Source organism: Numida meleagris, chromosome 5 (genome assembly GCF_002078875.1).
Source record: "Numida meleagris isolate 19003 breed g44 Domestic line chromosome 5, NumMel1.0, whole genome shotgun sequence".
Taxonomy (NCBI): domain Eukaryota; kingdom Metazoa; phylum Chordata; class Aves; order Galliformes; family Numididae; genus Numida; species Numida meleagris.
In genome coordinates, this window is record NC_034413.1 from 69,838,029 (window position 1) to 69,861,953 (window position 23,925).

Consider the following 23,925-nt stretch of genomic DNA (forward strand, 5'->3'; position numbering starts at 1 on the left):
CTATGATCTTTAAGGTCCCTTCCAACCCAACCATTCTGTGGTTCTATGATCTTTAAGGTCCCTTCCAACCCAACCATTCCATGGTTCTATGATTCTGGTGAATATCGAGGTGCTACACAGCAACCCCAAAACTAATGCAAAAGGGCAAGAGCAATCCCAAAGGACAAAAGCACTCGATATCTTACAGTATATTTTAGTAACTCAGCTTTTTCCCCCCTTTGCCTTGGAAATCAATACTTTTCCCTAACCTGGCCTTCCGTCGGATTAAGCAGAACATGAGGCTGACCTGGCTGTGTAAGCATTTATTTTTAATATCCTGCCTGTCGCAGTCCATATATTAGAGGTGACAGTAAGAACCCTGCTCCCATGGCCTACTGCCCCACGTTTCTGGCCCCGCTGTGCTGCACCCAGGTTTCCCCAGAGCTGCTTACTCGCAGCAGCACCACTGCTGTCCTCTCTTGGGGTCCACTGCCTTGGGCTTTTTTTCCCTGTTCTGCCCATTCCTGGTTGCATAAAAAGATGATTTAACCCATTTATTTGCCCACAATGGTGAACTGCATCCCTTGTGCATTTAACACAGAGCTGGTGAACATCAAGTGAACGCAGCTTGCAGCTTTCCTTGCCACATAGAAAGGAATCAGAAGGTTAATATCTAACATATATTCATCAGAGTATCTTTTTTTTCTACTTAGCAGTACGACAAAGGCATTTGAGATAACCAGTTTCACTACACTCCCTTTAATTTTCTCACATCAGTTTCAACATAAAAAAAAAAAAAGAACCAGTAAATCAGACAATTAATCATTCCAGCCTAGAAAAGGCCCAGTAAATCACCCCAGTTTTATATCTCTATTTTTTTGAACTTATGCCCGAGAGCCCAGAGATTGAGTACATGTGCTATTCATTTGAAAATAGGCAGTTCACATACTTGGTTAATGACCTCAGCTCCAATCTCAGACGTGCAGACCCAGGTGCGGCGTGTAAAGAGCTGAAGACATGGCTGTGCAGGGCAGGGATGCGGGGAGATGATGTGTCAAAACAAATGTCAGCATTCGGGATTCATTCCGCCCAGCCCCAGGAATGCCCGCCTGAGATTGATGCACAGAACACTGCATAGATTGCAAGAGATTAAACCAAGGGCTGCTTCCAGGGGTTTATTTGCATTTATACTAATTAAGATGAGAAAGCACGTTGTCCCAAATCACGTTTTATGCCCCCAAACCCATCAGCTCGCAGCCCAGTCCACCCCACCCCCAGGTTTGGGGCAGCTGCCCACGGTCCCAAAGGCATTTCTGCACTTTGCACCACTCCGCCTCTTTGATTTTCTTCAGCTGAGCCTCCAGAACTGAACACAGCTGAGAGGGGCTGCGGAAATTAAATAAATTCTAAACAAACAGCTTATTGATATATTGCCCAGTAACTCGAAGCCGAACGTAACCTCAGAAGATCATTATGCTTTATTTTCTGCTATAGATTTTCACTGCTTCCCCGGCTTGAATTCAGTCTGAAACAAGGAGAGCAGGTAGAGCTGAGGAGAGAAGAGATGTAAGTTGTCTGGATTTATTTTAAAAATAGTCTTTTTCTTACTATTCCACAGTGCCTGGTGCAGTCACAGGGAGGTTTGTAAAGGCCTGTGTTCTGAAAATTGGTGAATTATTCACCCCGGTGGCATGCTCCCATGGCAGCTGGGTGGGAAATGCAGCCTGAGATCTGGAGCAGCTTGTAAAGCTCTGGGAATGACATCTGGGAATATATAATAACATGGAAATGTATCATAATACAGGCAGAGATGCATCCAGAGCTGTTTAAACAGGAAAGTCTTCCAGTGATTTAACATTTATTACAGAGTGTGAGGGGGGTCCAAAAAAGCCCAAACACCAGTAATTTCTATGGCCATGCCTTCCTGCCCATGGCAGCAGGAATCAGAAATCCTGGTTCTTACTTGCCAGGAGTTTGCAGCAGGAATAGCTGGAGGGCAGCTGGTGGGAGAGCAATGTGCACCATGCACCATGCACCTTGCACCGTGCTCCACGTCCCATGCACCACACACCATGCCCTGTGCTTGGCACTCACATGGGGTCAGGGTGGGCACCAAGCATCACCTCAGTGCTTGGCCAAAGCCACCAGGATGTCACCCATCCACAGAGAGGGTCTGCTGGGTGGTGCTGACTCTGCTGTTGTGCTATAGACAGCACGCATTCACACCACATCTGTCGGCACACGGAGGAAGGGGCCATTCCCATGCACTGCCCGGCACTGGGATGTTTCTTCTCCCCCAGGTTCACAGCTGGGGCTGTGGGTCGCGTCTCCTCTGGGAGGGCCGTGTTTGCAGGACCTGACAGGGCTGACTTGTCTCCCTGCAAAGGAAGGAAGTTGTTTTAAGCCTAAAAAAGCGGAGCCATCTGGCAGCGTGCAGCTGTGGAAATATTATACGTCTCATTATTTATAGTGGTACCTGCACAGAGACGAGGTCAGCTCCTCTGCTATGTTAGGAAAAAGGCTCTTCTTCTATAAATACAGCTCAGGGTGCCCCCCTCCCAGTGCTAATGCATGCATGGGTTGGGGGATCGCTCTGGTATTTGCAGCCCTAAAGCAGCAACAGGGTGGTTTCCTGCTGTGGGTCTCAGTGTGGACACTGCTTCGCCTTTAATCAATAGTGAGACCATTACAGACATCCCCTGGGACCACGGGTCCCCAGAGCTGATCTCCAATGGAAATTACATGGTCGGACCTCAGGCTGTGGGATCAGGTTTCTGCTGTTTGTTCCTTCAAGTTATTTCAGTCCGTGGGGAAGGCTTTAAGTGGAGCCGGTTGTGGTCAGGAACTGCCAGCTTTGAAATTTTGGGATGGGGAGGGGGACCCAGAGCTGCAGGGCCTGGTAGGGGCTATCCCATAGCCAGAGCAGGATGGGACAATGTCAGCCTCAAACCAGCATTTACAAATGATGTGAGTGTGGAGATGAGGAGTTCATTCGCTGAACTGATGTTGAGAGAAGTGTTCCCATGTTTGACAGAAAAGCCTCTTCGAAATGAAAACATTCATTTTTTTCCTTTCTCACTCTGTACAAAGAAGTCATAGAATCATGGAATCACAGAATCATAGAACCACAGAATAATTAAGGCTGGGAAAGACCTCTAAGATGACAAGTCCAACCCCAACCCAACCCCACCATGTCCACTGACCACGTCCCCAACTGCCACATCTACCACCGCTGTGTTCAGCTTTGGGCCCCTGCGACAAGAAAATCTTAAAAGCTTAAAGCCAAGCACATTCTCCAAGAATAACTGTTATCTCTTGGTTTTTGAAATTAGAAATTAAAGTCTTGTCAGCTCTGGGTATCGGGAAGGGAAGCTGTACTGTAACATCACAGGAGGCTGTAAGCTGAGAAAAGAGAAGGTTTTAAGTCAAATGACTTCAAAATGAAGTTTCAGGTGATGACAATCTATTCCAACCACTGTGTGAGAATATGGCATCTCTTAGAAACTCAGCATCAGAGGTTCCCAGGCTGGTGCTTTGCAGCCAGCAGCACAGACAGATCCCAGCATCGTTAGGTCAAAACAGGATAAAAACAGAAAAGTCCCCTCTGCTTCCTTCTAACGCTCAAGTTTATTCCACCCTGCCACACACCAGGACGCAGAAGAGGCCTCAGCCACAAAATATTTTAACAATTCGAAGCATTTTGATGGGTGTTGTGCCCCCAGCGTGGCGGCTCCGTCTGCTCACACTCAGCACACCACGTGAGTCGGCCCTGCAACAAAATGCATGAGAAGATGCTGTGTAAATTCAGGGCCAGAGCTGACTCAGAATCTGTGCTGACACATTTCTGTCGATGGTTGCTGCCACAGCCAGAGATCTGCCGCGGTCAAAGTATGAGTAATAAAAAAGAGACTTATTTTTCATGAGAAAACAGCTTTCGAGAGGGTGTTTGGAAAAGTGTAAGGCACTTTCTCACATTCTCTCATCCATTTTACTTTGTCCCAGCCGTGTGGGTGCAGGACACATCCAGCTGCTGGAGGAGGAGCAGGATGCTGGCTGCTCAAGGGATGCTGGTTCTCTCTATGCACGGCTTTGCTGGGCTGGGAGGGCAGCAGAGAACAAAGTGTGTGCAATCACTGGGAGCTGTAACAGCCACGGGCACAGTTAGCCATTGTGCCCTGTTACCTGTTGCAGCCTCGGACACGCAGCTTTCTGCTCCAGACAGCCAGGATGTGAACGTGCAGGATTCCCTGGATTTATTGCCGTCAAGTACACCAGAATTTAGCATGCATTAACACCACGGGCTTTAAATCAAAGCAGCATTTCTTAATGCATTATTTATAACAAATCAATTATTAAAAGGAAAAGCTTTTTTCTCCCCTGGTAAATCCTTCTAAGCTCTGCTACAACACGCGGTAGCGATCTGTACTATGTCAATAACGCCGTGTGCTCACCCCGCGAGGACAGCTCGGTGACACGTCTTCTGTCGGGGTCTCAACGCACCGCGCTCACCTCGGGTTGCAGCAATCCAACCTCCTCACTGCGGGCTCGTTCTGTTTGCTGAGGAACAGGAACGCCTACACGTCGCTGCATAAATAGCTGTATTGTTTACGCTGCAGTGTGAATAAAATGTGGGGTTTGTGTTACTAACAATACAAACCCGATCCAGGGGAAGCAGCAGCGTGCTCCTGTAAGCCAGCGCGCAGCACAGGCACCTGCCTGGACTCCTGGCCTTCCCAGCACCTTTCCTTTATCATAGCATCATAGAATTGCTTGAGTTGGAAGGGACCTTTAAAGGCTGTCTAGTCCAACTTCCCTGCGATCAACCCCTGGGACGTTATGCTTTTTCTGATTTCTCCTCATTTCTTTGCAGTTTGGGGTGTAGCCCATATTTTTATTTTCTCTCTGTTTTCACACCCTGGGCTGTAACACTCCCCTTGTTGGCTCTAACACAACCCTGTGGCTTCTCCTCTCTGCCTGGTGCTCAAGCTCTGTTTTTGGGGTCCTCCCTGATGTATTACTCATAATCATAGAATCCTAGAATTGTTAAGCTTGGAAAAGCCCTCTCGGATCTCCAACCCTAACCCCAACCCCATCCCACCATGCCCACTGCCCACGTCCCTCAGTGCCACATCCCCACAGCTCCGGGACACCCCCAGGGACAGAGACCCCCCACTCCCTAGGCAGCTGTGCCAGTGCCCGACCGCTCTTTGGAGAAGAAATTATTCCTAATATCCAACCTGAATCAATCATTAGAAGAAAGACTCCATGTCCTGCAATCCCTGACTGCTGAACCAGAACTGAGCTTCCAGAGCCTTCTGACATCCCCCAGTTCTCCTCCACCACCCCACCCTGTACAGCCAGCTCTTCTCCAGTCAATCCAGCCCAGGAATTCGCTCCAGGCTTTGCATTTTCTTTCTTTGTGTTCACATAGGGCATGGAGTGCCTGGAAAATGTCCTTCTCCCTGCTGAGTATTTGGAATAACCAAAACACAATACAAGGTCTGGGCTTGGAGACAAACGCCCACAACATAAGTAGTGCTTCCCTTGGTACCACTGGCTCTTGTTCAGCACCTGAGGGCAGAGGTTGTGGGTTTTTTTCCACCATCTATTATTTTGCATTGCTTAACTCTCTGAAGCCCTTTTCCTTGAATGGAAATTCTAGCACTGATGACAGATGAAAATATACAACTCCACATTTCATTATTTTCCACTTACGTTCCCATTGGCCTGCAGATGTTGTAAACCATGCAGCCACATTCGAGGGAGAGGATTTTCTTGCAAGACCTCCCACTAGCAGTTGCTCTTCCCCAAAACTCATAGAATCATTAAGACTGGAAATGACCTCTAAAATCACCAAGTCCAATGGTCAACTCATCCCCACCAGGCCCACTATCCATGTCCCTCAGTGCCACATCCACGCTAGTCTTGAACCATTTAACACTAGGATGTAAGAACAGGAGGTTCAGCGCCTACAGTTCCAGGTGGACATCACTTCTTGATTCACATGCCTCTGGAGAAGCCCCATGGGCACACTGCAACCAGGCCAGGTGCTAAGTGCTGCAGGGGATGCAACATCACAGACAGTCAGGTCAATAAGAACCAGCACGGGGTCAGTTTGCGCTGTGATTTTGTTGTGTGAAGAAAGCAGTGGATCCTTGCTAACAAAAAAAATATCTTTGCTTTAGATGCCAGAAATGAAAGGAATGCTCCGCAGCTGCAGTGGGTGTCTTATTTACCAAGCGTTGCACTTGCTCGGAGTTTGTGGGCTGCTGCTTGTGTGGAGGTAGAGCATCCTCATTAATTTTCCTGCATGAACACAAAGGCCTGAGCTCTGCTTGTCCTAAATCCACTTGGTCCCGGTGCGCCGAGCGGCCGCCCCAGAGGCTCCGAAATCCCTGCGCTTCCCTGTGTTACCGCTGGGATGAAAGAGCTGCAATCAAAAATCAGCTTGTATCATCATATCAAAGCCAGCTTGAGAGGCTTCATTTTAATTGAATGCATTTCCTTACTTTTAGTCACTTTTGTTTTTAATAGCACCATCTGCATTTTCAAGCACAAGCCAACGTGATGCTCTCAGCGCGAGCCAGGGTAACTCCGTGTTGCTAAGACCGGAGCAGGACTGCACACAGCACAGCAAGATTTCTCCATAGGTCGTATAGAAAAACCTGCCAGAATGGCCCCAAAACACCTTGCAATGAGAAACTTTCTACCTCCCTGTTTTCAATGGGGATTACTCTGCAATGTTTGTTCTGTAGCTTCATCTCCATAAAAAAGCATTATGCCGAGACACTTAGCTAGTTCGTCATAAAAATTAGAGTGCACCTGTGTGAGGGATGCAGATAGCTCTCACCATTTTATGCCCAAATTTCCTCCCTGGCAAAATGAGTATGTATCCCTTGGAGAGGAAAGAAGTAGAGCCTGGCTCATCCTGTGTCTGGCTGCCATACATCATATGTCACATATAACTGGGTGGGCAAACGTGGGTTGTGTTATCTGAGCCATTGTGGCCACCGAGCAATAGCACTGGGGCAAAAATCTTCATGTGTTCATGCAGAAATAATTTCTAAAGAAGCATTTTTGCTAAGTGCCATGGGTGGAGGGGGCTCTTTTCTTGGTGCCATCCATGGGTCTCGATGGGAATCGTTAAATCAGAGCAGTTTCAGAGGAGAGCCACAGGATGCTGAAGGAGCTCGCTGGGTAATGAACGATGCTGGAAATTCCATTTGTTTTCCTTAAAAAGAGAGTGAAGAGACAATCCACTCACAGCCTCTAATTACGGCAGGAATTTAAATGCGATAATAGAGGGCTCCCCAGCCAGGCAGATGAAAGCGCACGCAACCCAATGCCTGCAAGATTCAAATTCAGGCTAAAATTAAAAGCACGTTTTTAACGGTGCAGGTTATTAACCGCTGAAACAACCACTGAGAAATCTTCTGATTTGAAGAGGTGCTATATTCTTCTAGACCTAAAGCTTCAGTTCAAACCGAGAGGTCCCCAGGCCCATTTTACACAAGAGTCCAGGCTAGACAGATAATTGTGATGGCTTTTTCCCACCTTATATGAACACGCCATCACCCTTCTGCTCTCCTGTCATCAACCAGTGATTTTTTCAGCAAACACCCACTTTCTTGAACTTGTTGCCCAGAAGGCATTTTCTTTAGAATCATAGCATTGCTCAGGTTGCAAAAGACCTTAAAGATCATCAAGTCCAACCGCACAAGCTGCCCAATTTTTGACTTTCTCAACACTGAGCTGCCCGTGAAATGTTAGGTTGGGTGAACGTGACCTTCACTGTGTCGGTGCAGAATTTCATGTTATTCAATGCCCCGAGGATGCATCTTTCCATCTGGAGCCCATGGCGTGCTGAGTTCCATGAACTGAGGAGCATGCAGCTCAGCATCACCAGCCAGTGATATTCCTGCTCCTGTTCTCTGGGTGAAAAACTGGGCATGGAGTCTAGCACTTTGGTTTTCCCAATGCTCACCCAAAGTGTGACCCTGCCTACACAGGCAAAATCTCTCCAGGATTTCAGCTGGGTGCATTTTTTGTCTTGTATCTTCATAGCTGTTGTGCTCAAAAGTGATAAAACACTGATAACACAGCAGTATGATTTTTTTTTGCTACAGGTTCTTGAGGCCATTGAGATAAGCATGACACTGTTTACACATGCCACCAAAGCAGCAAAACAATAAAAAGAAGAAAATAATCCTTGAATGTTACAAGGGATCAAAGAGCTATAGGGCCCAAAGGATGGATAACAAGGCAACAACATGTTTGTGGAAGATGCTTGGACACACAGTGACATATATACCTATATAGGTTTGTATTCTAAAGCAAGGAGCGTGCTATCCATTCTTTAGCTGCTTACTAAGATACACGATATTCTAGTTATTTACATGCGTGCATGCTGAGCACTCCTTCCTAACAGCATCAGATGGTATGTTAGGCTTCAAATTACTGCATTTTACTCTAAAGAAAGATCCTTCTTCTGCTCGCTTTAATTACTTTGCTTCCCCGTTCACATAACTCTCTCTTACTCTAACACATTTTTTTTAAAAAGCAAAAAATAAGGACGCCTGAGATTTTCCTTATCTGCCTTATCCCCTTCTGATATCTAAAATGCCACACTTTATCAAACACAAAATAAAACTAGCCCCATCTAGTTCAAGTGTATGTCATAAATCAGTTCCTTTAACAAGGTGACAGGAAAAATACCTCAAAGCATGTTTCTCACTTTGTCTTCCCGTTCCCCAAATATCCTGGGACAGAGACATTACAACAATCTCTAAAAATCAAGTTGACATCCTCTATGTTATTCATTGTTTTACCTATTTTTTACACGCACACTTCATTTTGTCTCCCGCCCTCACCTCCTGTCTGTACTATTCCCTTAAGGCCATCGCAGGCAATACAAGCAGGGATACAATTTTCAGGTTGAATAAATCCTTTTTATTTTGGAATAAAACCTATGTACTAGAAGATAAAGTCAGAGCAAATGCTGTGTCTGAAAGCATCTTCCTCCCAACCTTACCTTGCTTTGGGCTGGTACGTGTCTGCATTACTGGCTGCCAATGCCAACATTGCTGCTCTATCACAATGGGAGGTGCTGCCACGGTGGAAGGCAAAGGAGCAAATTCTGCCCTAGTGTTCTCTCACTGTGGCCACAGTTAACAAAGCTTCTGTCTGATCTGTCTTATATTATACTTGCATCGTTCTGCTCTTGGACCCCTGATATTCTCCAACACCAACATAGAAGGTACTCTCATGATGGGAGGTGCTACAATGATGGACATGCTACCATGATGGAAGATGCTATAGCGATGGATGTGCTACCATGATGGAAGGTGCTGCATCTCCCGTCCTGGCTCCATTTCTGAGCAGAACTCTATTCCCATACAGTTGTTTTTAAAATACATGCAATAGAATGTAAATCAACTGCAATGTAAAGAATGATGGCTGGATTTTGTGGTTTTCATATGACACAGAAGAGCGGATGGAGCAGCAGGGATGCTCAGAGGCTGCACCTCACTGGTACACACCATTTACAAGAGGTTTGGTGATTTTCACCAGCAAAGGATGTGGTTGAGAAACTCTTCTGCCTTTGAAGGAATTACACAGAAAAAACACCTCCATGCAAGACCCATTCCTCTCCAACAAAAAACTGCTGCTCCTGTTCATACCCAATGCAGGCACAAGAATACAAAGAGCAGATCTGGCCCGTCTTCCCACAGACGAGGAACCAGAAGGTTCATTTTTCTGTTCTGCCAGTGCAAGAAATCATCACTCATGTTACCATACATAAGATGTTTTGGATCCCAGCTGTGCAGCATTTACACCAGTGGCCTTTCCCTGCAGTGCCAGCAGCATGCAAACAGCCCAGCGGCCAGGAACAGTCTTGCCCAAAGCTGCTCTACAGTGCAGTTTCTCCACTCCCTGCTTACCTGGGGCTGGCCCAGGAGCGTGAGACAGCCAAGAGCTCAACGCCTATAAAACATCAGGACAGTCTTGCTTGAGTTCCAGAACCATGCTGTGAAGAGCAATCAGCCCTGACCTGTGCACTGCTGCACTGTCTCTGGTTTCTGTTATCCATGATTCACATTTTTCCTTTCAACAGTTCTACTTTTTTGCATTTATTTTCTGCATGCTCCTTTTATGTGCACTCGGTTACAATAGTGATCAAAGAACTCAGAAGAAGTTCCTATGCAAATGAAGTTACGAATTTGCGGTTTGGGAAGAATGTAAAACCCACTCATTCTATTTATATTGAAATATTTTAATGTATTTTTAATGCCTTGGCCCTGGCAAAATGAATTTCATTCAAGGAAGTGATATATTGAGCAAACATTATTCTCCTAGGTTTATTTCTTTGTCAAATAATTGATTTTTTTTTTTTAATGTCTCATATTACAGCTAACATTACATAAATGCAGAGAGAAGAATTGCTCGGTTAACGTGCCTTTCTCACAAGGGCCCCTTCAGGGCTACAAGCCCCGTTTCTATGAAGTGAGCTCCTGCTGCTTCGTTTTGCACACACCGCTGACTGCTTGCAGCAGCTGATGGGCTCCAGGGAAGCAATGGTGTGGGCTGGGCACCAGCTGCCTCTAACTCAAGCTGGGTTCAGGTTGGATATTAGGAACCATTCCTTCTCCAAAGAGCAGTCAGGCACTGGCACAGCTGCCCAGGGAGTGGGGGTTCACCATCCCTGGGGGTGTCCCAGAGCTGTGGGGATGTGGCACTGAGGGACGTGGGCAGTGGGCATGGTGGTGTTGGGGTTGTGACTTGGGGATCTTAGAAGTCTTCTCCAGCCTTAACGATTCCATGGTTCTATGATTCTAACTTGCTCCTGGACAGTCACACGCAGGGTCAGAGATTGTCGAACACGGGAAAAACACGGGACCTAAGAATACTGCTTGTCTCGTGCTTTCTAACATCCTGTGCAGTTTCTCTTTAGACAAAAGTGGAGATCGCTGCCAAAATCAGATACTCAGGGAACTCTCTTGCTTGTAAAATCAGCCGCTCCCACGTGACATGCAAACATCTGGAATCCATCTCTCCTGGTGCAGCCTCGCTCCAAGCACGCTCAGATATCAGCCCGGAGGGGAGCGCGTGCGGCTTTCCCAGTGTCGAAGCAGCTCCTGCTGAAAGGGGTTTGCAGCTGACTGAGATTTCAGAAAAAAAAGGGGAAAACAATTAACACTGTCAAGGCAGTCGGGGATCAAAACGAATTTTAAACTATTTGATGGTATTTCTTTCAACCTAAGGAGAGTATCCTGCCTCCTTCTTCTTCTTCAAAGCCAAATGGGAAGCGCTACTCACCGTGTGCTGGAGCCACAGGGCTGCTCCCAACAGGGGAGCTGCTTCTTCCTGCAGGAGGTTGGGGCCAATGGTGACCCTGGATGGGGTGAAATGGGATGCTGAGCCCGAGCACAGGGACTGGGTTCAGGCAGGGTGGGAATCCACTCTGCGGTGGTGCATGGGCTTTGCTCTGCAGTGCTGGCCCACGCAGGTGTTGCTGACAGTTTGTGGGTTGATATACAGATATTCAGCTAACAGTGTATGGGTGGATATACTGATATTCCACATAGATGATGGCCCTTTTCCAAAGGAACCACCAGCGTGCATTCAATACATCAATGTCAGATCAATGCATGACTCCCCACCGTGCACTCACAGAGCTTCACCTCGATATTTAAGGTGAGCATCTTTAAGGCCCCTTCCAACCCAACCATTCCACAGTTCTATGATCTTTAAGGCCCCTTCCAACCCAACCATTCCACAGTTCTGTGATCTTTAAGGCCTTTTCCATCCCAACCATTCCACAGTTCTACGATCTTTAAGGACTCTTCCAACCCAACCATTCCACAGTTCTATAATCTTTAAGGCCCTTCCAACCCAACCATTCCGCAGTTCTATGATCTTTAAGGACCCTTCCAACCCAACCATTCCACGGTTCTGTGATCTTTAAGGCCTTCTCCATCCCAACCATTCCACAGTTCTATAATCTTTAAGGCCCTTCCAACCCAACCATTCCATGGTACTATGATCTTTAAGGTCCTTTCCAATCCAAGCCATTCTGTTGTTCTCTGATGCTATACAATTATAATTGTGCTGATTCTGACCAGTGGAGCTGTGATTACTTAATCAAGACGAGCAGCTCTGTTAGGTGCAGCCGGGATGTTCCTCTTTTTGCTCACCTGGGTCACTGAGAGCATTCGCAAGCACAGTGCATAGGGCTCAGGAGCCACACCAGAGCCCAGAGCAAGCTCTTCCCTGTCCCTACCTTTGCACATTTCCTTTGTGCTCAGACGCACGTCCTGCAGCCCTCCCAGCTGACTGCATGCAGCCGAATGCTGTCGGAAATGCTCGGATAGTCGGAGGAGAGCAGCCCCACGAGGGAGGCATGGGAAGAGAGAGGAGGAAGAACACCTGCGCTGCCGGCTGTTTCCCAATTAATATTTAAACACTTTATACAAATCTGGGACCCTCCGAGCAGAGTGCTTTGCAAAACCCCAGCAGTGATTTAAGCTGCAGCTTCCCCAGCTCCCCAAGCAGCTTTCACGTGCACTGAATGCGGTGCCCAGCAATCCCCTCTCCCCTGGCACAGCAGTGAGTTCCTCCTCTGCAAATTATTCTCACATTAATTAGACTATGCTAAATGAAGAGCGGGATCTGTGTGCAGCTCAGCAGGGGCTGGGGGAGGCACAGCAGCCCCGATAGCGCACAGGTGGCTGCAGACATCCAAGGGGCTCCCCCAACCTGCACGGCCCTGGGGTGCTCAGGAGAAGTGCCAGGAGCCATCCTTGAGGGGCACTTTCTTAATTATTTTTAATGAGATGTTTGTGGCCGCTGAAGAGGGGCAGGTTGGGCACTTCCCCTGGAGCCACACGCACGAAGGGTGAGGAGGGTGAGCACCTGAGCAGCTCGGAACTGTAACCGTCAGCCTCACGGAGATGGACAAATTGCACTGAAAACACAGTCAGGCATTACAGATTCCTGTTTTTCCAAGTCTTCCACTGCCAGGACAGGTTGCTGCTCTGCCTTGCTAAGAATTCCCAAACCATTGCCACAATGCAGAGCCATCCTGCTGTGCTGGGAGGGCCTCAGGCTCTGACCTTGCACCGCTTCATTTGCAGATGGGCCCCAAACACAGCAAAAACAGTGCCCATGCAACCAGCCCTCCCAAATATTCGCAGGAATGGTTCGCATTCCTCCAGCACACAAGGATTAGTAGTTTTTTGCAGACTGATTTGCTCAGTGTTTCCCCTTGTTGTATCCTCTAACCCAGGAATGGTTCTGCTCAGCATATCATGTTCATGGGGAGCAGTACCCTTGCGGCAAGCCCTGCTCTCAGCAGCCTGAGAGCTTCGGTTTTGCTCTGGTTTATATCCCCCAAAGCCCTTTAACAGCTCGCACATTCCTTCCCAGAGAGCTTACCCTTACAGCTTACCCTTAAAGCAATTTATGGCTCAGCTGGAGCGAGGGCAGCCAACACACTGTGCAGAAGGGCAGATGGAAGCATGCCCCGACCTCCTCCAGTGCCACCCCTGCACGGGCACTGCTGACCCTTGGGAGCAGGGCATGGGGACACGAACACTCTTTGGGGGCTACACTCTACAAGCAGCAAAGCTTTGGGTGGAAAAGTGTCGTTTTGTGTTCCCCGTTCTTCACTCCTCCAACCAGCGGTAAAAGGGAGGGGAATAAATACCAGGGGGGACACCTGCCTGTCTCCCCGTCCTCAGCCTCCCAGCCCAGCCCCCGTCACCTTCTGGTTTCCATTTCCTGCACTGAAGCAGCAACCATGTCCCCTGGCTGCTGCCGTTGGTTATGCAGTGATGGATGTGCGAAAACATGAAGGAAGCACTCCCGGTGCCACGGGTTTTTTACTTTTAAAATGCACTTTTTGAAGTCATAACATTTCAAAGCACATTTACAATATGTTTGCAATGTGGGTAAAAAGATTACTTTAGTCTCCTGGAAAATGTAATTTTCCAGTAATTGGTGTTCTCCTACAGTAGCTCATATGCATGCATTAATCCTCTCCTCCAGCCTCGCATGTGTTTCTTATCCCATGTTACACAAAAGCATGCTGCTGAACTTCCCCAGGACCTCTGCTTTCCAAACTCCTGGGAACTCCTGGCAAAATCAGATTTCCACATGGGCAGAGAGTTTCCAATTATCCATTACATGCTCCGAGCTCCAGCTCCGTGCCCCCAGCACAATTCCCAGCACATCCACTCTTCACAGAAGCCCCAATTCCCCGCTTGCAGCAGATCTCCCAAACACAAGCTAATGTTTTCCCAAAAAGGCTTCACCTCCAGGATAACGATGGCTTTGTCAGTGTCACGTGCACATAGTTAACAGTGAGTGGATTGGTACAGGAAATGCCTTACATCTATTCCATTATTGTGTGGACACTTGCGATGAATGGGTCTCCGCAGTCACCGTGCTGAGGAGGAGACCTCATTGCTGGGCACGCGGGGCAGCTTGGGGTGGGATCTCCTGCTCAGACCCGGGCCTTCTTCTCCCGGCACTACCCCTTGAATCAGTTCCTCCAAACCTCTGGGGGCATTGTATCGATAATGAGTACAACAGGAGTCAGCATCATTCAACGCCGTCGTGTTTTATGGAATAGTAAAATACAGGGAGGGTAAAAATCTATTAACACAGCCATAGTCCTCCTGCTGTCTGCGCAGGATTGCTCCACGCAGGGTGTCTTTTCTCCACTGCACATTTAAAATTCAATTTCCAATGCAAAGGCTGATGATCGTGCTTTGCAGCTGCTATACTTTTTTTTTTTAAGTTAACGAGCAGTTTAATTTCTGTCGCATCAAGAAGGTATTGTGCTACGGGTGATTCCCCTGTAGGCAGAGCCTTGGCACTGTGCTGAGCAGTGGCACACAGCACCCTCTGGTGCTGCTGCGAGAAGCGTGAGGGTGAGAGGAAAAAGGAGCTGACCCAAGGAAATGGGAAGCTTCTGCCTCCTACCATGATGGAAAGGGGTAGCAGAAAATATTCCAGACCTCACGGGTGCATCTTCACCCCCAGACAAGCTGCCCATCCACCCTGATAGTTTAATTTCGTTTTCAAGCAAACAACTTCAGGATGTTCTGGGGTCCAGACATCCCACTATGTATTCTTCTGTGCACTTCAATCCAATGCTGTAGCAGCTGTAACACGCTGCTGTGCTGGGATCTGGGGCTCAGGCTTTGTTTAAAGCAAAGAACCGCTAAGGACTGCAAGCTGTGATCTGGTGCCCACCCAGCCCGCCTGCCCCAATCCCAGCGGGCATCGCTGCCTCGCCTCCTGCTTCACCCTGACAGCCTCAGCTCAGAGGTCAGCACCCAGTTAATGAGGTTTCTGCTCAATTGTCTAATCCCCCGTAATCTCGTTAGGGTGGTCCTCTGCTCCATCTCTTCTTGCCGTCTCTTTCTCGCTCTTTTCCCATTCCTTCCACCTCCTCTCCCTTTCCATTTCCTACGCCTCCCCCGAGCGCTCCCCTTTTCTCGCTGTTTTCAAGACATTCCAGCTTCTTTCTCTGAATTGTGCTGAAGTTTCGCATCACCTCTAAGTTTTCCCCAAATCATTGATCTCAGGATCTTTTTCTCTAGCTGCATTCGGAATTCTCAGCACTCCTGTTCTTAAACTGCATTTGAAACGCTTCCCATTTCTGGGTCTCTCTTTAAAAGAAATAATGAAAACACTATTTGCTTGCAAGTTGACTTCCTACACACCCCAAACCTTTACTACACTCTCAAGAGCTATTTTATCTTCTGCTTTTTGAATAACCCATTCTTTATCTCAATTAACTCAGAGCCTGCGTACAGGACCTCTTCCACCCTCTCAGGACCTTTCATTTGCATTTCCCAAGGGCTCTCCTCCTTTAGTTTGGGCCATTTTTTCCATCTTAGATACACAGCGGGTCTACATTCACCTTCTCGTTGCACCTCTCCTGTAGGTGTTTATGAACTGCCCCTTAACCAAAATGGGAAACTGTGCTCCAGAAATAAAAAGGAGCAGGATTATGCTGTGTGCGCTCTTAGGATTTCAATAGTGTTGAAAATCCCTTATGGGATTTTCTCAACCGCAGGAGAAACATGCGATAAAAAAAGTAAGAAGAAAAGGCAGAGTGTAGAACAAAACTGGAAGCTGCGAATCTTCAGCTATGTCATTTTTGTGTCAAACCGTAAAAATCCCAGGAATTATCCATCTGACAGGAGATGTTCCTATATCTGGCAGCCAGGAGAGGAGCTTAATAGCTAGGTTGCATTTACCTGCAGGAGGTCATGTGGCAGCCACGTGTGTGGGGCAGTGCTGCGCTCTGAGCGGGGAGATTCCGCTTCCAAAAAGCAAAAAACTGCCCTGAGTCACATCCTAACTCACTGCTTCGCATGCAGTGTTCGGACCTGAAGAGCGGAGCTGGAATTACAACTGGATCAAAGCCCTGGTGAGATGCAGACACTCCTGCACGCATCAGCCCTAACCCTAAAGATATGCGCGCTGGGGTTTCTGCATGCGCAGAGCCTGCCCTGCTGCCCGTCCCTCCTCCCCCTTGCTAAGGGGAGAAGCAGAAGAGCTGCTGGTGTCCACGCTGTGGAAACAGCCTTCCAGACAAATCACTTGGCTGCTTCGTTAGGGACCACATCGCTCATGCCCCGTGCAGCGGCAGGGACGGGATTTCACCCGTAACACCGAGCTCAAGCCATTTGGCAGTGGCCTCAGCAAGCTTGTGATATACATTCCTCGTGGTTAAGTGGAGGAAAGCCTTAATTAGGATATCAAATTTCAGGAAAACACAGTGGAGGACGTTCTGCTGAGAGGTCTGGGGCTCAGTTCGACCAAACGTTGATGGCTCCGGGCTGATGTGCCAGGCAGCACAGCTGTGGTCGTCACATCACTGCGGTCACAAAGAGCTCTTTGGGTGATAGGCAGCCGCCTTCTCCCAGAAAGCAGAGGGAACTGGGACAAATGAAGGCACCAAGGTCATAAAAGAGAGGTCTGAAACAGAAATACTGCCTAGTGCTGCCTGACCGGTCCCCGGGTACAGGAGCATCACTTAGTTCAGCTAAATGAAAGAAAAAAGAAAACTGAAAATCCCCCCAAATATTTCTATTCCCATCCTGAGATGCATCCATCATGGGCAATGCCGTTGGATGTGATCCAAGGCCTGTCCTCCCTTTTTCTCCATCTCCTAACTGCAGGTCAGAGCATACCCAGGCTTTGACTTTCTTGCTCCCAGTGGTGTGCAAACATTCTAATTTCAACAGTTTTCTGCTGCAGCCTTTCTGCTCAGAGGCCCTATAAAGGGACCGAGGTGCAATGCTGGGGTAGGACCTTTCTGCAACAGGCACAAAGGTTGGTGCTTTCTCACTCTTCGCTCTTGCTTTTAAAGTGCGCTGCGTTAATGTTTACAACTATTTAGAGAAAAACACTCTGTTTGCCCTAAGAGCTGGTTACGGGCCTGTAATGATGGAATAAAAAGCGGTGATTTCATCCCGGCTGTGGGCAATGGGCTCAGCCAGCCCATAAAGTGATCCCTCTGCACACAGGGAGCTGCAAGCACGCAACGAGGGGAGACGGCGGTCCCAAACAAAATGGAGCACTGAAGGGACAGAAGTGGGAGTTCTGGGGAACGGGGGGATGTGAGCCCCTCCTGCAACTCCTGGCTTGGCATGCTGTGGGTGGAGCCCAGGCAGAGCAGTAGTGCCCATGTTCCCTGCAGTGTGGTTGGGTATGAGGAACAATTTCTTCTCCATAGAGTAGTCAGGCACTGGCACAGCTGCCCAGGGTGTGGGGGGGTCACTGTCCTTGGGGGTGTCCCAGTGCCGTGGGGATGTGGCACTGAGGGACGTGGGCAGTGGGCATGGTGGGCTGGGATTGGGCTTGAGCTTGGGGATCCAAGAGGGCTTCTCCCACCTTCATTCTCTGCAGAGCTCCTTTCCAGCAGCTGAGCCCCCAGGCCGTGCTGATGTGTGCAGTTGTTCCCCCCCAAGTGCAGGACCCTACACATGCCCTTGTTGAACCCCACTGTGTTGCCCTCCACCCAACTCTCAGCCTGCCCAGGTCTCGCTCAATGGCAGCACAACTTCCTGGGGCGGCAGCCACTCTTCCCAGCTTCGTACCATCCTCTGTTCTCAGAGGGGCAGAGGGGCTCAGTCCCAGGCTCCCACCCAGATTTGAGGCAGGGACCACCTCCAGCATCGTGCAGCCCTGGAAATGCCTCCTCAGCACAACGCCAAGCTGCACCTCTCTCTGGTAATACCTGCACGCAGAGCAATTGCATCAGCAATGATTTCTCTCCATCTCAGTAAAAGCACATTAGGAAAAACTTCAATTTCTAGGAAAACGACTTGACAGCTGTGTCGAAATTACCTCTGGTAATTTTAACCGAGTGGAAGCTTTTATATTCGATTGCACCAAAAAATGTAAAGCGTGTCACTTATTAAGCTTTCATATCTGACACTCAGCCTGGTACCCGACGACATCGTTACAGCAATCTGGAGTGCAGGCAGCTAATGTACCTCAAAACGGCAGAATTAGGGACTGCGGAAAGTCGTTACACTTGAAATTAAATGGGCTCTCTCGGTTCTTGAAGGTAACATTAAAAAAATAACAATAAAAAAGAACAGACATCAGTAGGCATCTCCCACATCTCCCCTTCTCTTCCCTCAATGGCCCGGCTGCAGCCTCAGCTCCTCTGGCCCTGTCTCAAAGGTGAACCCAAATGCCATGCAGGAAGCTCTGGCAAAGCCCCATTTCCTACCCGAGGCTTTCGAGCAAGAAACGTCTAGCAGCACATCATAAGGATCCCATCGGGGAGCGATTGCAGGGAGGAAGAAAACTTCACTTAGTCTATTAAAACCCACATAAAAATAAGCATGCCAAACCAGCTGAAAGCACGAGGCCTGTAAAATGTTTGGGTCAGCTTAGACAGCCTACAAATGGCACAATGGCGTGGCCATGGCTTTGTACGCCAGCAGCATGCTGTGCCACCTATACCCTATGCTTTTTGCTCGGATACTGGCAATCCCAACCCAAAAAGGTGGTGGGCACAACCGTGCGGTGTTAGAGGTGGGGTGCAGTGGGCTGCCACCCACAGGCGCTGCATTGCCAAGCGGTGCTGGGGGCATGCAGGGCTCCTGGGAAACCTCAGCTCCCACCTTTGGGCTGAGCTGTGTCTCTGCTTACCCAGGCACACACGTCCCGTGATTCATTAACACGGTAACGATCTCAGGGTGAGCGTTCACGGCCGCATCGCTGCCAAGCATCTGGCTGCGGTTAACGGCTTCCACGCAGCAGGTAAGCACCGCAGAGGAAAACATAAACGTGTTGTAAAGAAAGCCCAACCCCTGAAAATAAAACTTGAAGAACAATAAAACACAACCGTTGCAATGTAAGCACACCCTTCAGTGCCGCCCATCCCGCAGCCCATGGGGTGTGGGAGCACACCCTGCACACAGGCTGGTGGCAACAGGGTGGGAGATGAGCAGGACCCTGGGACACTGGGTATTAGGAACCATTCCTTCTCCAAAGAGCAGTCAGGAGCTGGCACAGCTCCCCAGGGAGTGGGGGTCACTGTCCCTGGGGGTGTCCCAGAGCTGGGGGATGTGGCACTGAGGGACGTGGGCAGTGGGCACGGTGGGGTGGGATGGGCCTGGGGAGCCCAGAGGCCTTTTCCAGCCTTAATGACTCTGGCCATTACTCGCAGAGTAAGTAGTGAAAATGTGAGTGCGCCACATGAAGTGAATGCCAATTAATTACTGCAAAAATATATGTTTCAGTGAAGCACATGATACAAGAATGCATTCATTCCAGAAACTCAGAAACACAATGGCTGTGCTTTCCCCCCCTCTCCATGGTTAGCTTGCCCTGATTCGCACTCTCCAGACAGAGCCAATTCCCCAGCACCTAACTGAGTTGCTGCCCACAGGAAGCATTTGCAATGGAAAAATCTCATAGCAGGATGGGCAGAGTTTTGCAAGCTGGGATAACATCAGTGGCAGAAACAAAAAGCCTCTGAGAAATATCAGCACCAATCACCCAAAGGTCCCAGGGCCTCACGTGCCAGAGCTGTACCCACAACTGCAGGCAGCCATGGGGTTCTGTGCTCGTGAGGCTCATTAGTGGAAACACAGCTGTTTTCTCCAGGAAATTGTCAGCCTCTTGATGTAATCCTCGCTTGGTGGGGGAGGCTGTTTTAATTACCACCTGGAAACAGATAGCAAGTGTTTACAAGTTGCAATAGGCTCTCCCCTGGGGGAGAGCGCAGCGCTTTCTTAACTCTTTAGCGCTGTGACCCAGGGAATTCTTAATTTACTGCTGCTTGCCTTCACTGCACAGAGCTGGGAGGGTGATGGATGGGACTGGCTGGTGCAGAGGCAGCAGCATAAATGTCAGCTGGCATGAAGCTGAGGATCTGAGATGCGATCAGCTCAGACAGCGGTGTCAAGCCAGCCAGGTGCAGCTCGCTGCAAGGCCTCTGGCACGCTTGTTTTCAGCATTTTAGCTCAGTGCCGCTCTCAGCACGCAGCGTTTGTCCCTACAGGAGCGCACACACCTGATTGGAAGGGTCTGTATCAGAGGCAGTCACAGGCTCCAGGCACCTGAAATGGTCAGGGAACTAAATCACGCTTCGGCTGTGGTTGTCCATCTGGGATGCCTGCCCGAGAGCTGCAAGGGACCCATGAGGGTGTAGTGTTATCTCTGTGAGCACAGGGCTGCTAGGCAAGCAGATGTGTTAACCAGTCTGTGATCGCAGCACAGGGGATATTTTGCACACTGGCATCGATGGTGCTGGTTGCGCACCATGAGCAAAACCAGGAGAGGCACCAAAGCTGCGGGACAGGCACCAGAGCTAACAGAAAGCAGCAAAGAATTCTGGGCAGGCTGAAATTTGCCATCAGTACCGCTCACCTGGACACCATGCACAGTAAGGAAGACTATGACCAGGGAGGATGCCCCGTCCCTGGAGGCATTCAAGGCCAGGCTGGACATGGCTCTGGGCAGCCTAGTCTGGTGGTTGGCAACCCTGCCCTCAGCAGGGGGGTTTGAAACTTGATGGTCTTTGAGGTCCTTTTCAACCCAGGCCATTCTATGATTTTATGGATGCTCTGCTAGCAGGGGCATCGCCCACCTAGCTGAACAAAACAGCTCCAAACACAGCACGAAGCACCACGTTTTCAGGCCTGTTTCTGGAAGCACAGATAGAGCTGTATGGAAGGAAAGCTGCTGTCAGCTCCTGTGCCGCTCGCATCTAAATGAGCCCCCCCAAAGGAAGCCCTCTTCCCTATGTAAATAGCAGAGCTTGTCCCCGCAGGCCTGTCTCTGCCCTATGTAAATACACCCGCAGCCCCTCCAGGCCTGTCAGTGCCAGGCATTAATGAGCCGGCAGAACTGTTTCTTCTCTCGTTTCGCTTGGCAGTGCAGATGCTGAAGCCTCTCAACGCGTTATTCAGAAAGTTTGGAAAATGTGAAGTATGCCCGAGAGAAACGCCAAATCCCCTACCTCGTGGGGGAGGTGTTCGTGTAACTGAGAGGGGGAAAAAGAGCTCTCGGTGGTGTTTACTGCGTGCACTGCAGTTTTCCAGTTGTTAAGAACTGGCTGTATCCGCGCAAGAGCGATCTGCTCGTCAAGTGAAGCTCCAGACGGTGCTAAAAGAGACAGATTTCTGCAGTCCCAGCGCGCAGGGCACGGCTGCGTGCAATGCCAGAGCGAGAGGCTGCTTTACCGCAGCGCTGGGGGAGACTTGCTGGAACCCACGCCAAAATGAAAGGCTGCTTTTTTAAAGTACGTCTGAAGCACGAGTTGAGCACGGGGACGTGCACCAGCTGCAGGGCCATGTGGGTGCAGGGCTGCACTGGGGTGCCCCGTCCCCATGGCGTCCCTTGCTGCCCGTCTGTCCGTCCCCGCTCACCCCGTCCCCTCTGGATATGCTGCAGCATCACCTATGGAAAGGACTTGTCAGACTTCTTTTTGCACCACACCCCCACGCTGTGTTTCTAGAGCAAAGCTCCTGAGATGATGTCTCCATCCCTGACCTGCACAAAGAGAGCAGAGCTTTGTTTTTCCAGTATCTCATACCGCATTTTGTTGGGGTAAAGCACTCAGCCAGGCTGGTCCTGCTCTGTACTTCGGCCATTAAACAGGCAGTAGCAGTGATGGGAGGGGAAATCCACCTGAGAAATGGCTTAAATCCAGCGGCAGCTGCTGCCATTAGAGGCAGTACTCCTCCTTCACTTGGTTACTTTGAGATGTTTTTCTGAAGGATGTTAATGGGTGTCAGGAGACAAAGGAGAGCTGTGCGAGGCAAAGCAGAAAGAGACTTGTTCTGCAAGGGAAAAAATAAGTACAACCAGACGGGGCTCCGGCAGCTCCGGGTTGTGCAGTTTTGACTAAAGAGAGGGATGGGAAAGGTCCCTTTGTCAGCACTGAAGGGTAAAAACCCAAATGCCAAAAAAAAAAAAAAAAAAAGAGTTATTTTGAATGACATTGGGCCACCCTCATAAATGTTTTCCTGCGTGTAGCCAAGCAGGCAGCAGTGATAGCTCGGAGAGAAGCCACAGATCCTGTAACCACCCATCAGCCTCACTGAATGCGATGGACAAAGTCACCACGGAGACGTTGTTGCAACAGAGGAGGAATTTTTTCAGCGTTATCTTGGCCCTGCTCGGCAGCTGCTTTCCTCTCTTGCACAAGATGTTCAACAAAACAGGAACGTGTGTGTTTGCTTGTGGGAGCTTCCTGAGGGCCGGATTGGAGCCAAGTGAGAGCCTCAGCGCCTCCGGATGCGCAGAGTGCCGAGTTCATCTCCTCCTGTCCCGCTGGGGGTCCGTCCCCATCCAGCCCGCACTGACTCACCAACCACCCCAGCTCGCCCCTGGCTGGTGGCCATCGCGTGCTTTCATCCCCGGTGTCACGCTGCTGGGTCTCTGGGGCGGCCAGATGGAGATGCATTAGGCTGATAGTTGTCTTGAAGAATCGGTTAATTGCTAGGAACGCTATTTAATTTTCCCAACTATGTATATGTGTATTCAATAAGACGTGTGTCTCCCTAAAGCAGCACTTCTTCCTCAAGAAAACGTCTTTCTGGCATTGCAGCCTTTCAAGAGACATGACAGGTCTTTTGTAGTAGGTGTTGGTTTTTTTAATATAACAAATGCATGGAGGAAGTTTCAATGCGATTCAAACGCTGCAGAGGCAGACTGGATGACAACAATTCTACCTGCAAGAAAGATTTTCCAGCGTTATCAACCAACCCCCTTCCCACATGCTTTGCAGGCACCTTTTACATTGCACAATTAGATGTGCAGGTACAATGGGGAGGAACAGAGGCTTTGTCCTCCCTTGGCCGCACCAGAGCAGCGCTTTGCATCAGCGATGGCAAAAGCACTCTTGTAAATCATTCCTCCTCCGTACACCTCCCCCACCCCCTCAGGCCAGCAATGAGATTGCTTTTCCACCAAATTGTATAATATTTTCCTGCTAAGGGATGTCAAATTCTCTCTCGAACACTCAGGTTTCCAGACAACAGAAGAAGGTGTTTACCCACTGACTGTAGTGCTGCCCTGCCAGGAACAGGGCTGATTCCGCTGGTGGTTGTGGCTGATTATTTTATTTTATTTTATTGTTAAGGCTTTGTCTTAATGTCAGTGGGAACTGTGCCTTCAGACAAAATGAGGCGTTGTATTTTTTACTCTGTGAACTGTTACATATCCCCATCTGGTAAAGGGCAGCAAGCGTCGGCACAGCAATAAGGACAAATATTTTGCTGAGGTCCCAGGAGCGAATTCTCTTTTCAAATTAAAAGTGCAAATCTGGTGCTGAGAATACTGAGTCAGCACCGATGGTTCAGATCTAGGAACTGCATCTAATATGCTTTCCCAGATACTTTCCAATATACACAAATATTACATGCCTTTTTCAAATGGAGCTCAATAGCTATAACAGTG

At 49.0% G+C, this 23,925-nt stretch overlaps 1 long non-coding RNA gene across 4 annotated transcripts; it reads right to left on the minus strand.

Annotated features, from left to right (window-relative positions):
• LOC110400448 lies at nt 1,781-4,582 on the minus strand. Of its 4 annotated transcripts, none has more exons than XR_002439854.1 (5): nt 4,431-4,582; nt 4,162-4,226; nt 3,972-4,076; nt 2,456-3,748; nt 1,781-2,357 (listed from the first exon to the last, which is right to left on the minus strand). It is a non-coding gene; the product is annotated as an uncharacterized LOC110400448 (long non-coding RNA). The 4 variants fall into 4 exon arrangements; XR_002439855.1 differs by having other exon boundaries at nt 4,162-4,280; XR_002439852.1 differs by having other exon boundaries at nt 4,162-4,582.